Source organism: Triticum urartu, chromosome 6A, assembly GCF_056163025.1.
Source record: "Triticum urartu cultivar PI428250 chromosome 6A, HENAU_Tu73, whole genome shotgun sequence".
NCBI lineage: Eukaryota > Viridiplantae > Streptophyta > Magnoliopsida > Poales > Poaceae > Triticum > Triticum urartu.
Window position 1 is genome coordinate 32163302 of NC_141878.1, and position 18860 is coordinate 32182161.

General features: G+C 47.7%; 1 pseudogene; it reads left to right on the forward strand.

Moving 5' to 3' along the window:
* The window catches only part of LOC125516437 (receptor-like protein EIX1), a 77612-nt pseudogene that overhangs the window by 33916 nt on the left and 24836 nt on the right, over window positions 1-18860 (forward strand).

The window sequence follows — 18860 nt, forward strand, 5'->3', positions numbered from 1 at the left end:
AAGGAGAATACGGTGAGGACTGGGTGTCTTGGAGTAAGTGTCCTTGACTGGGTGTCCGGGACTGTGTGTCCTCGAGTTTAAATACTCAGCCGCTCCAACCAGACGTACAACTGAGACAGCAGTTGGAACTGGTCTACCAAATCATTGTCTTCACCGAGCTTACTGGTTCTATTTCCTCAACTCTTTCATTTCCTCATAACTGTGTTGTATGTTTGTTCATATCTGTGTTTGAAGACTTTGACTGATGACTTTCTCAATTTCCTCAGATTCAATTTCTTCAGTCTATTTGTCTTCTTCCTGTGTTATCCTGTGATTACGCTTCCTGTACTCTGTGCCTGTCTTCATTTCATCATGATGACTATGCTTGTATTCTGTTGTGTTTACTTTTGAGTACTTATTCCGCTGCTAGTAGTTCTTCACTAAGGAATTTCCTCACCGGCAAATTCCTCAGTGAAGAATTTCATAAAAATCGCCTATTCACACCCCCTCTAGTCGATATAACACACTTTCAGATGAGTCGTGGCCTTTGATGGGACTGATTGTCCTTGTAAGAATACGATAGACAGTTCTGGGCACGTACAGCAATTCCTTCATGAGGAATTTGGTTCTTGGTGCTTGACCTGGCTTCAAAGGTTTCATCAGCACCTGCATGTAATGATGTGTGAGCTCAGGTTCACTGTAGATGCAGCGAGCTTCTTCAAGGGGAGGACAGAGTGGTAGAGCACGAAGCAATTTAGAGGGTGGTGTAGTGTAGTAAGTGTTTTCAGACATCCAGTCCAGCACCCATGAATTCACATCTTCAGCATCTCCGGTGATGTGCAGCGTTGCATAGAATTGAAGAATCAGTTCTTCATTCCAATCGCAGATGTCAGAGCAAAAGTTTAGCAGTCCAGCATCGTGAAGAACACTAAGGACTGGTGCGAAGCACGACATAGATTCCATATCCACATGAGGAATATGCTCATGGTAGAAGATCTTCTCCTTGTTGAACAGCACTAAGGAATATAAATTGGCTTGACTAGCAGTCCAGAAACGCCTCTTCCTAATGCGAGCAGAGTCATATGGGTTGTAATCTTCGAAGAATACATGCTCACCGAAGAAATCATCAGCCTTGAACTTTTGCTTGCGTGAGAATGGATCCTTTGGCTTCGGCAGAGGAGTGTTAGTGAGTTGCATCACGACCTCAGGAATCTCAATCGCAGGTTCTTCAAGCTGAGGAATTTCTGGTTCCTCCTCAGTGGCAGTCTGCGTCGTTGGTTATTCAGTAGCAGCAGTTTCTTCAGCGCTAGTGGCTGGAATTTCCTCATGGACAGATGCAGTGGGATGAGTTTCTTCAGAGCCCATGTGAACAGTTTGTGTGGGGGACTGAGGAATTTGCTGTAGAGGGGTGAACATTGGAGAGTTTAGATGCTGACTTTCCCAGAATTCATCACTGATTACGGGTGTGGAGCAGCCAATGTCCACATCTTCATCTTCCATTTCTTCAACGCCAGCCTCTTCAGCTATGAACTGAGGCATAGGCGAGGAGATGATAGGTGTTGAAGGGATCGCATCCACTTCAATTTCTTCATCCAACGGTTCAGACGAAGTAGCAGAAGGAGTTTTTCATCAGATCCGCTGGGGATCACATATTCTTCATCAAAAGGAATAAGGTCCTTTGATGGCCCGGTTGAGATGGGAACAACATCAATCGGATTTTCAAATGAACTTGTCATAGGCTTCATTTTCTTCAGAGCTGAAGAATCTGAAGCAACTGATTCTTTCCTTTTCTTCACTGCAGCATGCTCTGCAGCCTTTGTCTTCTTCACATCTGATGCAGATGGAAGGATTGGAGTTGAAGTTGGTGCAGGAGCAGCTGAGGAATCTGGTTAATTTTCTTCTGGCACAACTGATGCAGTTGCCCTGAGTTCTTCAGTTTCTTCAGGCACACCACTAGTGGGTGCCCTGGCAATTTCTTTAGCGGCTGGAATGCAGTCATCAGCCTTCAAACTCACATTATCTTCAGCAGCCTGATTTTCATCAGCGGTGCTGGCATTTTCTTCAGTAGGCTGAGCAGCTTCAGCCTGAGGAATTTCCTGTTGCGTTGGGGCTGCAACATTGGAAGTGAAGTTATCCGCAAGTGTCACAAAACGAACCTTGGCTCCAAGCCAATCAGCGCGATATGCGTCAAAGTCATCACTGAGTTTCTTAATCTCAGTCTGAATAGTGACAAGTTCTTCAGTTGTCATAGAGACAACGTTTTTCTTCAGATAGCGCTCTTTCTTGTACTGCGCTTTCTTGATCTGCCTGGCCTTCTCAAATTTCCACTTTTCTTCTTGAATGAAGTGGGTCAGCATGTGACTCTGGCCAGGAGTCAGCTTGAAGTCAGGCAAGGGAGTGTTGGGGTCCTTGTGCCAATCATCAATGTAGTTGAGGATCAGCCTGGGATCCAAAAGCAGTGGCACCTCTGATCCTTTGGCTCTAGCGGCCCTGACTTGCCTGTCTTTGATGATTTCTTCAAGTTCATCATCATCAGCTTCGTCTTCATCGGACGACACTTGGAAAGCGACTTGCTTCTTTTGAGGACTTGGGCGAGGACCTTGTCCAGTAGTGGCCTTTGTCTTCAACAGTGAGGGGCCAGCTGAGGAACTTGGTGCAGCTGAGGAACTAGCTGAGACACCTGAGGCAATGGAGATGCCGGCAGTCCTTTGGCACGAGGCGAGATGCACAGGTGCTGAGGATTTAGTCGGAATAGCTGAAGGCTTTGGCGGAGGAGCTGAGGACTTTGGAGGAACAGGAGCAGCATGAGGAATTTGCCGTGAGGGCTTTGAGGATTCTGGCTGTGAGGGCATTGCTGAGGAACTTGGCCTTGAGGGCATTGTTGGTGAAGCACTTGGCTTGCACGCAGGCTTCTTTGACATAGCCTTCTTTGGCTTGACAGCAAAGGCCTCAGCAGAGGCAGCAGCAGCAGCAGAGTCTTCATTAAATTTCCTCACTGCTTCTCTGGCTTGCTTAGCCAGCTTGGCTTGGCGCTTGGCCCATTCATTAGGATAGTCCTCACCGCGCTTGAGGCTGGTGGGATCAGCGATTTGGGCAGGTGCCAATGGAGCTCTTGGGCATGGAGGATTGAGTGCGAATTTCTTCATGTACTTAGGAGTGACATATCTGTACTCCCTCTATTCTCTTGCCCATCTCCTCTCTATCTTCTGAATGCGCACTTTGTGCTCATTCTTGGTTTCCTCAGTAGGTGTGCAGTACCCAACATATATGTCATCAGGGATCTCAAACGTTGTATTTACCTCGGGCCTCTTTCCTCCCTTTTGTGGCTTCTTACCGTCAGCCTTTTTCTTTAGTTGAGGAATTTGAACAATTGAATTCTCTGAAGAAGTACGCAACTTTTCTTCGAGGAACGCTGCAAATGAGTTAAGTTGATGAGAACCTAGTGATTCAGCAGCTGACATGTGTACCTGTGAACAGAGTATAGTTGCGAGGAATTTGGAGAGGTCATATGCATTCTCAGAAGGTTTTGAAAAAAGAACAAGTTTGAGGAATTTGACCAGATGAGTCTTGAAAATTTCACTAAGCGTTCTTTGTCTTAGGTTCCAGAGATGTGTAGATTAAAAAATCCACACATTTGAGGAATCTTGAAGAAAAAACATGGCTTAGAGAAACGAGTCAACAACAGATGACTTGTGAGGTGTTTAGTGTGTGAATCTATGAAGAAAAACACCTTTGAAGATTTTGAGGATAATCATTCAAATCAACGAGGGTAGTAAAAGTAACTTTTAATTACCCTGGACGAAGAACATGACGAACTGGAGTGAGGAGATGTGAAGTTTGTCTGTGCAGATCTTCCACACCCTAACTTGGCAGAGGAAGACAACTACGGCAACGACGGAGTGAATATTTCCGCGGTCGGCGTGAGTACGTCGGCGACGAGGTCGAGGCAGTGAAGCTCTTCCTCACCGGCGGCGATGAAGTAGCGGCAGCGCTAGGGTTTGAGAAGCTCGAGCTGGAGAGAGAGGTCGAGCGGAGTAAAAGAAGTGAGGAAGGGAAGGAAGGGTATTTATAACCATGGTGAAAAACTGTTCGCCCGAAGAAATTGGACGAACGTGCCCCTAACCCTTCTCATTCGCATGACATGTGTCATCCATGTAGTGAGAGGTGGAGATCGTGTTAGATCGTGGGTGAGTGGATAAGTGTATTGTGGGATGCGGGACGGTTTGAGAGGCAAAGCCGAAAATTTCGATAAGATAGGTTTTAAAGTTCCATTCGCAATTTCTTCAGCTGACAAGGACACAGTGAAGATTTTGAACGAGTTTCAAATAGAACGCACATGAAGAATTTGTGAACAGATTGGGTTGAGTATAGCATAGAGGGGAAGGGTCCGATCACATTCACTTAGCAGAGAACCAACTTGAAGAAATAGCAATAAGTGAATGCTGTAGAGGACATAAACTCATATATATAGCCAAAGAAGAAAAACGACGGAACCAATGAAGACTATGCAAAGTTGAAGAATATGAATAATTTGAGGAATTTCAACTTTTGGTGGTGGCGTGCCCCACCGTATAAGAATGATAATTTCAGACACCGTGTACAATTATCGTAGGGTTCTGAGAATCAAATTCTTCATTAATTTCTTCACACTAAGAGTGTTATTCTTCATTGATTGAAGAAAAACGTTTCTTCATGTGTTGCACATCTAAGTCATCAATTTTGCATAAGTGTTAGGATGAGTGTCGGTGTCAAAACCGGCGGATCTCGGGTAGGGGGTCCAGAACTGTGCGTCTATGCGGATGGTAACAGGAGACAAGGGACACGATGTTTTTACCCAGGTTCGGGCCCTCTTGATGGAGGTAAAACCCTACGTCCTGCTTGATTGATATTGATGATATGGGTAGTACAAGAGTAGATCTACCACGAGATCAGAGAGGCTAAACCCTAGAAGCTAGCCTATGGTATGATTGTTGTTCGTCCTATGGACTAAAACCCTCCGGTTTATGTAGACACCGGAGAGGGCTAGGGTTACACAGAGTCGGTTACAATGGTAGGAGATCTACATATCCGTATCGCCAAGCTTGCCTTCCACGCCAAGGGAAGTCCCTTCCGGACACGGGACGAAGTCTTCAATCTTGTATCTTCATAGTCCAAGAGTCCGGTCGAAGGTATAGTCCGGCTATCTGGACACCCCCTAATCCAGGACTCCCTCAGTAGCCCCTGAACCAGGCTTCAATGACGACGAGTCCGGCACGCAGATTATCTTCGGCATTGCAAGGCGGGTTCCTCCTCCAAGTACTTCATAGAAGATTTTGAACACAAAGGTAGTGTCCGACTCTGCAAAATAAGTTTCCACATATTGCCATAGAGAGAATAATATTTACACAAATCTAATCTGCTGACGTATTCCGTAGCGTGACATCACACCACGGCCAAGTCTTTATTCGAATCATTTTACTGTCCCACCTCAGGGCGTTTAGCGAGGTGGTTTCCTTGGCACGTCTTGTCAAAGCAGAGATCGTGTCCCCTTATTCCGGGATTCTCATAAATACGGGCGTGGGTAACCCAACCATGCCCATTGGTATGTTTTCTCGATCAAAGGCGAGTCCCAAACGGTCACGGGGAGGGCCCTTGGTATTCAACCTCTTATAAAGAGACCAAGGCCTTACTCCTTTCTTTCAATCTCAAACGAGTTCGCCCTTCGCCTCGAGTTCCAACACCCAAGGCTCCAGATTTCAGCGCTTCGGACCTTCGACATGTTGGAAATATGCCCTAGAGGCAATAATAAAAGCATTATTATTATATTTCCTTGTTCATGATAATTGTCTTTTATTCATGCTATAATTGTGTTACTCGGAAATCGTAATACATGTGTGAATAAATAGACACCAACATGTCCCTAGTAAGCCTCTAGTTGACTGGCTCGTTGATCAACAGATAGTCATGGTTTGCTGACTATGGACATTGGATGTCATTGATAACGAGATCACATCATTAGGAGAATGATGTGATGGACAAGACCCAATCCTAAACATAGCACAAGATCGTATAGTTCGTTTGCTAGAGTTTTTCCAATGTCAAGTATCTTTTCCTTAGACCATGAGATCGTGTAACTCCCGGATACCGTAGGAGTGCTTTGGGTGTACCAAACGTCACAATGTAACTGGGTGACTATAAAGGTATACTACGGGTATCTCCGAAAGTGTCTGTTGGGTTGACATGGATCAACACTGGGATTTGTCACTCTGTATGATGGAGATGTATCTCTGGGCCCACTCGGTAATGTATCATCACAATGAGCTCAAAGTGACCAAGTGTCTGCTCACGGGATCATGCATTACGGTACGAGTAAAGTGACTTGCCGGTAACGAGATTGAACGAGGTATTGGGATATCGACGATCGAATCTCGGGCAAGTAACGTACCGATTGACAAAGGGAATTGTATACGGGGTTGCTTGAATCGTCGACATCGTGGTTCATCCGATGAGATCATCGAGGAGCATGTGGGAGCCAATATGGGTATACAGATCCCGCTGTTGGTTATTGACCGGAGAGCAATCTCGGTCATGTCTACATGTCTCCCGAACCCGTAGGGTCTACACACTTAAGGTTCGGTGACGCTAGGGTTGTAGGGATATGAATATGCAGTAACCCGAAAGTTGTTCGGAGTCCCGGATGAGATCCCGGACGTCACGAGGAGTTCCAGAATGGTCCGGAGGTGAAGAATTATATATAGGAAGTGCAGTTTCGGCCATCGGGAGAATTTCGGGGGTCACCGGTATTGTACCGGGACCACCGGAAGGGTCCCGGGGGTCCACCGGGTGGGGCCACCCATCCCGGAGGGCCCCATGGGCTGAAGTGGGAAGGGGAACCAGCCCATAGTGGGCTGGTGCGCCCCCTTGGCCCACCCCCTTGCGTCTAGGGTTGAAACCCTAGGGTGGGGGGGCGCCCCACTTGCCTTGGGGGGTACTCCACCCCCTGGCCGCCGCCCCTTGGGAGATGGGATCTCCAGGGCCGCCCCCCTGGGGGCCTATATAAAGGGAGGGGAGGGAGGGGCAGCCGCACCCGGAACCCCTGGTGCCTCCCTCTCCCCTGCTACACCTCTCTCTCTCTCTCTCTCCGTAGAGCTCGGCGAAGCCCTGTCGGAGTACTGCTTCTCCACCACCACCATGCCGTCGTGCTGCTGCTGGAGCCATCTTCGTCAACCTCTCCTTCCCCCTTGCTGGATCAAGAAGGAGGAGACGTCACGCTGACCATACGTGTGTTGAACGCGGAGGTGCCGTATGTTCGGCGCTAGGATCTCCGGTGATTTGGATCACGTCGAGTACGACTCCCTCATCCCCGTTCTTTGAACGCTTCCGCTTGCGATCTACAAGGTATGTAGATGCATCCGAGCACTCGTCGCTAGATGAACTCATAGATGGATCTTGGTGAAACCGTAGGAAATTTTTTGTTTTCTGCAACGTTCCCCAACAGTGGCATCATGAGCTAGGTCTATGCGTAGTTCACTTTGCACGAGTAGAACACAATTTGTTGTGGGCGTAGATGTTGTCAACTTTCTTGTTGCTGCTAGTCTTATTTTGCTTCAGCGGTATTGTGGGATGAAGCGGCCCGGACCAACCTTACACGTACGCTTACGTGAGACCGGTTCCACCGACTAACATGCACTAGTTGCATAAGGTGGCTGGCGGGTGTCTGTCTCTCCCACTTTAGTTGGAGCGGATTCGATGAAAAGGGTCCTTATGAAGGGTAAATAGAAGTTGACAAATCACGTTGTGGCTTTCAAGTAGGTAAGAAAACGTTCTTGCTAGAACCCTATTGCAGCCACGTAAAACTTGCAACAACAATTAGAGGACGTCTAACTTGTTTTTGCAGCAAGTGTTTTGTGATGTGATATGGCCAAAGTTGTGATGAATGATGAATGATATATATGTGATGTATGAGATGTTCATGTCATTGTAATAGGAATCATGACTTGCATGTCGATGAGTATGACAACCGACAGGAGCCATAGGAGTTGTCTTTATTTTTTGTATGACCTGCGTGTCATTGAGAAACGCCATGTAAATTACTTTACTTTATTGCTAAATGTGTTAGCCATAGTAGTAGAAGTAATAGTTGGCGAGCAACTTCATGGAGACACGATGATGGAGATCATGGTGTCATGCTGGTGACAAGATGATCATGGAGCCCCAAGATGGAGATCACAGGAGCTATATGATATTGGCCATATCATGTCACTATTATTATTTGATTGCATGAGATGTTTATCATGTTTTTGCATCTTGTTTACTTAGAACGACGGTAGTAAATAAGATGATCCCTCATAATAATTTCAAGAAAGTGTTCCCCCTAACTGTGCACCGTTGCGACAGTTCGTTGTTTCGAAGCACCACGTGATGATCGGGTGTGATAGATTCCAACGTTCACATACAACGGGTGTAAGACAGATTTACACATGCAAACACTTAGGTTGACTTGATGAGCCTAGCATGTACAGACATGGCCTCGGAACACAGAAGACCGAAAGGTCGAGCATGAGTCATATAGAAGATACGATCAACATGAAGATGTTCACCGATGTTGACTAGTCCGTCTCACGTGATGATCCGACACGGCCTAGTTAACTCGGATCATGTTATACTTAGATGACTGGAGGGATGTCTATCTAAGTGGGAGTTCATTGAATAATTTGATTAGATGAACTTAATTATCATGAACTTAGTCTAAAATATTTACAATATGTCTTGTAGATCAAATGGCCAACGTTGTCCTCAACTTCAACGCGTTCCTAGAGAAAACCAAGCTGAAAGACGATGGCAGCAACTATACGGACTGGGTCCGGAACCTGAGGATCATCCTCATAGCTGCCAAGAAAGATTATGTCCTACAAGCACCGCTAGGTGAAGCACCTGTTCTCCCTGCAGAACAAGACGTTATGAACGCTTGGCAGACACATTCCGATGATTACTCCCTCGTTCAGTGCGGCATGCTTTACAGCTTAGAGCCGGGGCTCCAAAATCGTTTTGAGAGACACGGAGCATATGAGATGTTCGAAGAGCTGAAAATGGTTTTTCAAGCTCATGCCCGGGTCGAGAGATATGAAGTCTCCGACAAGTTCTTCAGCTGTAAGATGGAGGAAAATAGTTCTGTCAGTGAGCACATACTCACTATGTCTGGGTTACATAACCGCTTGACTCAGCTGGGAGTTAATCTCCCGGATGACGCAGTCATTGACAGAATCATCCAGTCGCTTCCACCGAGCTACAAGAGCTTTGTGATGAACTTCAATATGCAGGGGATGGAAAAGACCATTCCTGAAGTATTTGCAATGCTGAAATCAGCAGAGGTAGAACTCAAAAAGGAACATCAAGTGTTGATGGTGAATAAAATCACTAAGTTTAAGAAAGGCAAGGGTAAGAAAAACTTCAAGAAGGACGGCAAGGGAGTTGCCGCGCCCGGCAAGGAAGCTGCTGGGAAGAAGCCAAAGAATGGACCCAAGCCCGAGACTGAGTGTTTTTATTGCAAGGGAAGTGGTCACTGGAAGCGGAATTGCCCCAAATACTTAGCGGACAAGAAGGCCGGCATCACGAAAGGTATATGTGATATACATGTAATTGATGTGTACCTTACCAGTACTCGTAGTAGCTCTTGGGTATTTGATACCGGTGCGGTTGCTCACATTTGTAACTCAAAGCAGGAGCTGCGGAATAAGCGGAGACTGGCGAAGGACGAGGTGACGATGCACGTCAGGAATGGTTCCAAGGTCGATGTGATCGCCGTCGGCACGCTGCCTCTACATTTACCTACGGGATTAGTTTTGAACCTCAATAATTGTTATTTAGTGCCAAGTTTGAGCATGAACATTGTATCAGGATCTCGTTTAATACGAGATGGCTACTCATTTAAATACGAGAATAATGGTTGTTCTATTTATATGAGAGATATGTTTTATGGTCATGCTCCAATGGTGAATGGTTTATTCTTAATGAATCTCGAGCGTAATGCTACACATATTCATAGTGTGAATACCAAAAGATGTAAGATTGATAACGATAGTCCCACATACTTGTGGCACTGCCGCCTTGGTCACATAGGTGTCAAACGCATGAAGAAGCTCCATACGGATGGACTTTTAGAGTCTCTTGATTACGAATCATTTGACACGTGCGAACCATGCCTCATGGGTAAAATGACCAAGACTCCGTTCTCAGGAACAATGGAGCGAGCAACCAACTTATTGGAAATCATACATACTGATGTGTGTGGTCCAATGAGTGTTGAGGCTCGCGGTGGCTATCGTTATGTTCTCACCCTCACTGATGACTTGAGTAGATATGGGTATGTCTATTTAATGAAACACAAGTCTGAGACCTTTGAAAAGTTCAAGGAATTTCAGAGTGAGGTTGAGAATCAACGTGACAGGAAAATCAAGTTCTTGCGATCAGATCGTGGGGGAGAATACTTGAGTCACGAATTTGGCACACACTTAAGAAAATGTGGAATAGTTTCACAACTGACGCCGCCTGGAACACCTCAGCGTAATGGTGTGTCCGAACATCGTAATCGCACTCTATTAGATATGGTGCGATCTATGATGTCTCTTACCAATTTACCGCTATCATTTTGGGGCTATGCTTTAGAGACTGCCGCATTCACTTTAAATAGGGCTCCGTCGAAATCCATTGAGACGACACCGTTTGAATTGTGGTTTGGGAAGAAACCTAAGTTGTCATTTCTAAAAGTTTGGGGATGTGATGCTTATGTCAAGAAACTTCAACCTGAAAAGCTCGAACCCAAATCGGAAAAATGCGTCTTCATAGGATACCCTAAGGAAACTATTGGGTATACCTTCTACCTCAGATCCGAAGGCAAGATCTTTGTTGCCAAGAATGGATCCTTTCTAGAGAAAGAGTTTCTCTCGAAAGAACTAAGTGGGAGGAAAGTAGAACTTGATGAAGTATTACCTCTTGAACCGGAAAATGGCGCAACTCAAGAAAATGTTCCTGAGGTGCCTGCACCGACTAGAGAGGAAATTAATGATGATGATCATGAAACTTCAGATCAAGTTGCTACTGAACTTCGTAGGTCCACAAGGACACGTTCCGCACCAGAGTGGTACGGCAACCCTGTCTTGGAAATCATGTTGTTAGACAACGGTGAACCTTCGAACTATGAAGAAACGATGGCGGGCCCGGATTCCGACAAATGGCTAGAAGCCATGAAATCCGAGATAGGATCCATGTATGAAAACGAAGTATGGACTTTGACTGACTTGCCCGTTGAGCGGTGAGCCATAGAAAATAAATGGATATTTAAGAAGAAGACAGACGCGGATGGTAATGTGACCATCTATAAAGCTTGGCTTGTCGCTAAGGGTTATCGACAAGTTCAAGGGGTTGACTACGATGAGACTTTGTCACCGATAGCGAAGCTAAAGTCCGTCCGAATCATGTTAGCAATTGCCGCATTCTATGATTATGAGATATGGCAAATGGACGTCAAAACGGCATTCCTTAATGGTTTCCTTAAGGAAGAATTGTATATGATGCAGCCGGAAGGTTTTGTCGATCCTAAGAATGCTGACAAGGTGTGCAAGCTCCAACGCTCGATTTATGGGCTGGTGCAAGCATCTCGGAGTTGGAACATTCGCTTTGATGAGATGATCAAAGCGTTTGGGTTTACGCAGACTTATGGAGAAGCATGCGCTTACAAGAAAGTGAGTGGGAGCTCTGTAGCATTTCTCATATTGTATGTAGATGACATACTTTTGATGGGAAATGATATAGAACTCTTGGACAACATTAAGGCCTACTTGAATAAGAGTTTTTCAATGAAGGACCTTGGAGAAGCTGCATATATATTAGGCATCAAGATCTATAGAGATAGATCAAGACGCCTCATAGGTCTTGCACAAAGCACATACCTTGATAAGATATTGAAGAAGTTCAATATGGATCAGTCTAAGAAGGGGTTCTGGCCTGTGTTGCAAGGTGTGAAATTGAGCTCAGCTCAATGTCCGACCACGGCAGAAGATATAGAAGAGATGAGTGTCATCCCCTATGCCTCAGCCATAGGTTCTATTATGTATGCCATGCTGTGTACCAGACCTGATGTAAACCTTGCCGTAAGTTTGGTAGGTAGGTACCAAAGTAATCCCGGCAAGGAACACAGGACAGCGGTCAAGAATATCCTGAAGTACCTGAAAAGGACTAAGGAAATGTTTCTCGTTTATGGAGGTGACGGAGAGCTCGTCGTAAAGGGTTACGTCGACGCTAGCTTCGACACAAATCTGGATGACTCTAAGTCACAAACCGGATACGTGTATATTTTGAATGGTGGGGCAGTAAGCTGGTGCAGTTGCAAGCAGAGCGTCGTGGCGGGATCTACATGTGAAGCGGAGTACATGGCAGCCTCGGAGGCAGCACATGAAGCAATTTGGGTGAAGGAGTTCATCACCGACCTAGGAGTCATACCCAATGCGTCGGGGCCAATCAAACTCTTCTGTGACAACAATGGAGCTATTGCACTTGCCAAGGAGCCCAGGTTTCACAAGAAGACCAGGCACATCAAGCGTCGCTTCAACTCCATTCGTGAAAATGTTCAAGATGGAGACATAGATATTTGTAAAGTACATACGGACCTGAATGTAGCAGATCCGTTGACTAAACCTCTCCCTAGAGCAAAACATGATCAACACCAGATTTCCATGGGTGTTCGATTCATCACAATGTAACTAGATTATTGACTCTAGTGCAAGTGGGAGACTGTTGGAAATATGCCCTAGAGGCAATAATAAAAGCATTATTATTATATTTCCTTATTCATGATAATTGTCTTTTATTCATGCTATAATTGTGTTATCCGGATATCGTAATACATGTGTGAATAAATAGACACCAACATGTCCCTAGTAAGCCTCTAGTTGACTGGCTCGTTGATCAACAGATAGTCATGGTTTCCTGACTATGGACATTGGATGTCATTGATAATGAGATCACATCATTAGGAGAATGATGTGATGGACAAGACCCAATCCTAAACATAGCACAAGATCGTATAGTTCGTTTGCTAGAGTTTTTCCAATGTCAAGTATCTTTTCCTTAGACCATGAGATCGTGTAACTCCCGGATACCGTAGGAGTGCTTTGGGTGTACCAAACGTCAAAACGTAACTGGGTGACTATAAAGGTATACTACGGGTATCTCCGAAAGTGTCTGTTGGGTTGACACGGATCAAGACCGGGATTTGTCACTCCGTATGACGGAGAGGTATCTCTGGGCCCACTCGGTAATGCATCATCACAATGAGCTCAAAGTGCCCAAGTGTCTGGTCACGGGATCATGCATTATGGTACGAGTAAAGTGACTTCCCGCTAACGATATTGAACGAGGTATTGGGATACCACGATCGAATCTCGGGCAAGTAACGTACCGATTGACAAAGGGAATTGTATACGGGGTTGCTTGAATCGTCGACATCGTGGTTCATCCGATGAGATCATCGAGGAGCATGTGGGAGCCAATATGGGTATCCAGATTCCGCTGTTGGTTATTGACCGGAGAGCAATCTCGGTCATGTCTACATGTCTCCCGAACCCGTAGGGTCTACACACTTAAGGTTCGGTGACGCTAGGGTTGTAGGGATATGAATATGCAGTAACCCGAAAGTTGTTCGGAGTCCCAGATGAGATCCCGGACGTCACGAGGAGTTCCGGAATGGTCCGGAGGTGAAGAATTATATATAGGAAGTGTAGTTTCGGCCATCGGGAGAATTTCGGGGGTCACCGGTATTGTACCGGGACCACCGGAAGGGTCCTGGGGGTCCACCGGGTGGGGCCACCCATCCCGGAGGGCCCCATGGGCTGAAGTGGGAAGGGGAACCAGCCCATAGTGGGCTGGTGCACCCCCTTGGCCCACCCCCTTGCGCCTAGGGTTGAAACCCTAGGGTGGGGGGCGCCCCACTTGCCTTGGGGGGTACTCCACCCCCCTGGCCGCCGCCCCTTGGGAGATGGGATCTCCAGGGCCGGCGCCCTCCCCCCTGGGTGCCTATATAAAGGGAGGGGAGGGAGGGGCAGCCGCAGCCGGAACCCCTGGCGCCTCCCTCTCCCCTGCTACACCTCTCTCTCTCTCTCCGTAGAGCTTGGCGAAGCCCTGTCGGAGTACTGCTTCTCCACCACCACCACGCCGTCGTGCTGCTGCTGGAGCCATCCTCAACCTCTCCTTCCCCCTTGCTGGATCAAGAAGGAGGAGACGTCACGCTGACCGTACGTGTGTTGAACGCGGAGGTGCCGTCTGTTCGACGCTAGGATCTCCGGTGATTTGGATCACGTCGAGTACGACTCCCTCATCCCCGTTCTTTGAACGCTTCCGCTCGCGATCTACAAGGTATGTAGATGCATCCGATCACTCGTCTCTAGATGAACTCATAGATGGATCTTGGTGAAACCGTAGGAAAATTTTTGTTTTCTGCAACGTTCCCCAACATGACAATGTCCGGTTCCGACCTTCGAGGCCGATGGATGCCCTCCTCCGTCACGGAGGAGGACGTGCTGAAGTTGAGAGAGGCCAGGTTCTTGACTGGAAAAATCTCGCATAGGCTGCCTGCTCAAGGGCAGGTCATTCCCACTCCCAAGCCTGGTGAGAGTGTGGTGTTCATGTCTCACTTCCTTCGGGGGCTAGGCTTCCCAACGGATCCCTTCGTGAGGGGGCTCATGTTTTATTATGGGCTGGAATTTCACGACTTAGCTCCGGAGTCCATCCTCCATATTTCCTCATTCATCGTCGTGGGTGAAGCCTTCCTCCGTATTACTCCTCACTTCAGACTATGGCTCAAGACCTTCAAAGTAGAGCCGAAGATGATCGAGGGACGGCATGCGGAGTGCGGAGGTGCTTTTATAAGCAAGAATGCTGGTGCTCCATGGCCCAAGGGCTCTTTTCAAGGGGAGTCCAGCTTATGGCAACAAGAGTGGTTTTATATCATAGCTCCCAGGAGCACCAAGTGGGTGGCGCTGCCTGCTTTCCGCTCGGGTCCCCCGCCACGACTGGCATCATGGGTCAATAAGGGGCTGGACTGGGGTCGGCAAAGGACGTGCCCCTGTTGCAGGGCCGCATCTGAGATCTCCTAGAAAGAGAAATCAGTCTGGTCATGGTGACGCAGGTTATGTTAATTTGCCGAGTTCTGCCCTACAAACGTCGCCCCCTCCGCCTGTGGGAGCTCAACCCGGAGGGACCATGAGTTCCCCAACATTTTCTTGGCATGACGCCCGTGGAGATGTACAAATTGTTCTTTGGACCACAAGTAGTGTGTCCGGATTTGACCGAGGACGCAGGTCTGAGCTGCAACCGCCCGGATACTCAAGTAAGTAGCCCTGTGCCCGGACTCGCAATCCGCATATTTATCATAAAATTGCCCTTAAAAGAGATGTCCTTTAAACAGGAGTGGATAGCGAAAGCAAAGATAATCAGGTGTCCGGCCCCCCTCCCCGAGACCACGCCGGGTCCCGTGCTAGTCAGGATGTTGGAGGTTGTGCCTTCGGAGGAAAGCGAGGGAGGGGACAAGGAAGCTACAGCCTCCTCGAAGAAGGTTGTCCGGAAGGGAGGAATCGAAAATTCCTCTCCTCAGGGGAAGAAGAGGACCACCTCTGACGACCCGAAGACCATGGCCTCAAAGCGGGGGAAGAAATCTTCATTAGAGGGTCCTGCGCCAGGGGATACTTCGGCCGAATTATGCCCTCAAGGGGATCAGCCCTCCACCGAGCCGTAAGTAGAGAGGAGTTTTTCTTTTTAAGAAATGAGAGAAATCCTTGCGTTATATCTGAGAAGAGTAATCGAAAATTTACCTTGTAGCTCGGACCTTAGCCCTTCTCAGCAGAGCTCGTCTTCGGGGGATCTTCTTCCGGAGATGATGGAGAGCGGAACGCCTCCCCCTGCCGTACCGCCTTGTGAGGCGGGCGATCTTGAGGTATCGTCGCGGAGGGTTTCTTCGAATCCGGCAGGGCCGGAAGGTAGTCATATGGCCCCCCAAATCCCTCCGCGTCCGGCCTTCGAAAAGGGCCATCGGACAAGTCCGGCACCGTCTGGTGCGTGGTCGGAGGAGCTGAAGGATCTGCTAGGGCGAGCATCTATCTCAGAGGAGCACCATGCATTGATGGGTACGGTGATTGAGAGGATTTCATCCGCGAAGAGCGGATTGCACGAGGCCGTCAGGAGTTTACTGACAGGTTTTGAGGTACGCGAAATAATGTACCCTTTTTGGACAGTTGCACATAAATAAGATGCGCACTGTGTAGATAGTAGCCCCTGAGACTCTGTGCGTTGTCAAAAGTGACAGCGCGCAGAGGATCATATTCCCAGGTCTAATATGTCGCCTTCATACGTAGGTGGCGAAGTGTCCGGTGGTAAGCCAGACTGATGAATTTGCCGAGCTAAAGCGGCAACTAGACGTGGCAGATGCTGACATCACGCTTGTCAACAAGTGGCTTGACGAGGCATAAGGTATGTAATTCCTCTGGCGGCACCTAGTAAGAGGAGCTTTATGCCAGTATCTTACAATGTGTGCACTTGATGCAGATGGTGCTGCTGCCATGGAGAATCTTCAGGCGGAACTTGCCTGAGCCAAGGAGCAAGCCAGGAAAAGTGATGCGGCTGCCTTAAAGGCAATTGAAGAGCTGAAAGCCGAACAGGCTGCTCACTGCTGAAGCAAGAAGGAAATGGTCGAGATGGCCGTGAAGCTGAAGAACGCTGCTGACCGTTGCAAGCTTCTTGAAAAAGAAGATTGGGCGGAACAGACGGACCTGGAGAAGGCCGTTGCCGATGCCAAGGATGCTCGCTCTGTGATGAGAGCTATGAAGGAGGAGCTGCGTCAGGCCGGAGAGATCGCGGCTAGAAAGCCGTTTATGCTACGGAGGATGTTCTGTGATCCTAAACATGCTCCGTTAGACCGGATGTGGAGTACGGCAGACACCTATCTGGATTTGGCAGCGAGTGCCGCAGCCGCGGCCGAACACTTCCAAGATCAAGAAGATCGCGAAGTGGAAAAGCTCTTTTGGTCGCAGTTCCACAATCCGGAGCGTCCGCTATCATTAGCCGATCGTTTGGCCAAATGGGCCGAGCTAAATAGGTTGTCCGGACTCGCCATGAAGTATGTCATGAGTCAACTGTGGCCAGAGAGGCCAGAGCCAAAAAGTTATTTCAACTTGGTGCAACAATTCCTTGGTGCGGCGCCGCATATCGATGCGATGAAGAGGTCAGCGTGCATAGAGGGTGCGCGGATGGCTCTTGCCCGTGTCAAGACATACTGGGCGGAAATGGAGGCCACCGCTGTTGCATCCCCAGACTCGGATGGAAGCCGAGTACCTGCCGAGCACTATTTTCAGGAAGTTCTGCAAGGCGCTCGTTTAATAGAGACGCAGTGCTCGAAGGATACTATATTCGAATACCATATATGATTGTAAAACAATATTTTGATAAATTGTAGAAGCTTTTTATACTTGTGCCTGCAAGTATTATAATACCTCCTGTGCGGCTGTTTAACATATATGTATATATAATCTGAAAGATGGCAGTCGTCGGCTTCAGCCCCCACACACATAATGCGGGGGTGTTCGCAGAAGGCGCATTTTCACACTTGATCCAATGTCTTGGTCCTACAAAGGAGGTGATAGCACAGCGAACTAGGCAATCGGACTATGATGCTTTATCACTTTCACTTAGCCAAGTTTGACAGTGAGGCTACTTATATAGCCCCTGGTGGCGCATGCGCTCGCCCGAACTCGGGGCGCGTATGTGCCTGGCCGGGAAGCGGCCCTTCATTAATGTGGAGGAATCCTAAAGATTCCGGTAAGTCATCGAGTGGTTGACCAGTCTCACGCTATATCATGACAGTCAGTTTTCGGCTTTCTCTACTGAGGTGCTTGCCTGGCCGAACCGGGGCACAATCGCAGTAGTTCTCCTGGTGCCGCCTTAGCCGATAGAGCGAAACGTAAGGTAGCAAAACACAGGAGCCAGGCAAACCCAACATTTGACCAAAGACATGATTCGAAGCTGATGCATATAAGGCCAAACTCGCGACGCCGAACACTCCCTAAGGTATTCGGTCTTTATGAGGGCGGGCGAGATAACGCCCTTAGTAATAAGCCCCTAGTGTCCAGGTACGCGCAAAATTCTGACGTGGCCACATGCCAAAACGCCAGCCTCCTCCTTGGTTATACCAAGAAACCAGGGGATGTGTATCAACAAAAGACAGTAAAAAAGGTTTACGCAGGATCTTAATCTGAAAAGAATCCTTGGAACGGGTCCCTGCTGCACGTCTGCGCCTGTGTCTCTGTTGTGCCGTATCCTGGAAGGGCGTAGCACGGTGTTCATCTATAAAAGAGAGGAACTTAGTTAAAGAAAGATCGTGTCGAACATGAGTTATACTAAATAAACAAAGTATAAATCGGAATGGGTAAAACTGAGCTTTATTGTCTCTTGTTTTATATGCGCGGAGCCCCTAGTACAGGGGTATATGGCTATTAAGCCGGAGAGAACCCATACAATGGGCATTCGGGCCTGGCATTACCCCTTGAAAGGAGGTTTTGCTATGGCGAATTTTTGTTGGGTCTATCCCCATCTTGCGGATTGTGTCCTGGTATAACAGGTTTAGACCACTGCCGCCGTCCATCAGGACATTTGTAAAGTGGAGTCCACCGATTATTGGATCTAATACCAAGGCAGTCCAGACTGCGTTCCGGATACTTCTAGAGTAATCCTGATGGTCGAAGGTGATCGGTTTTAACAACCATTGGCGAGACTCCTTTGGGATAGGCCATATGGCGCGTATCTCTGTTGGCGCCATTCTGTTCGTCACGTGAAGTAAGTTTACTGTTTTGACTTCTTGT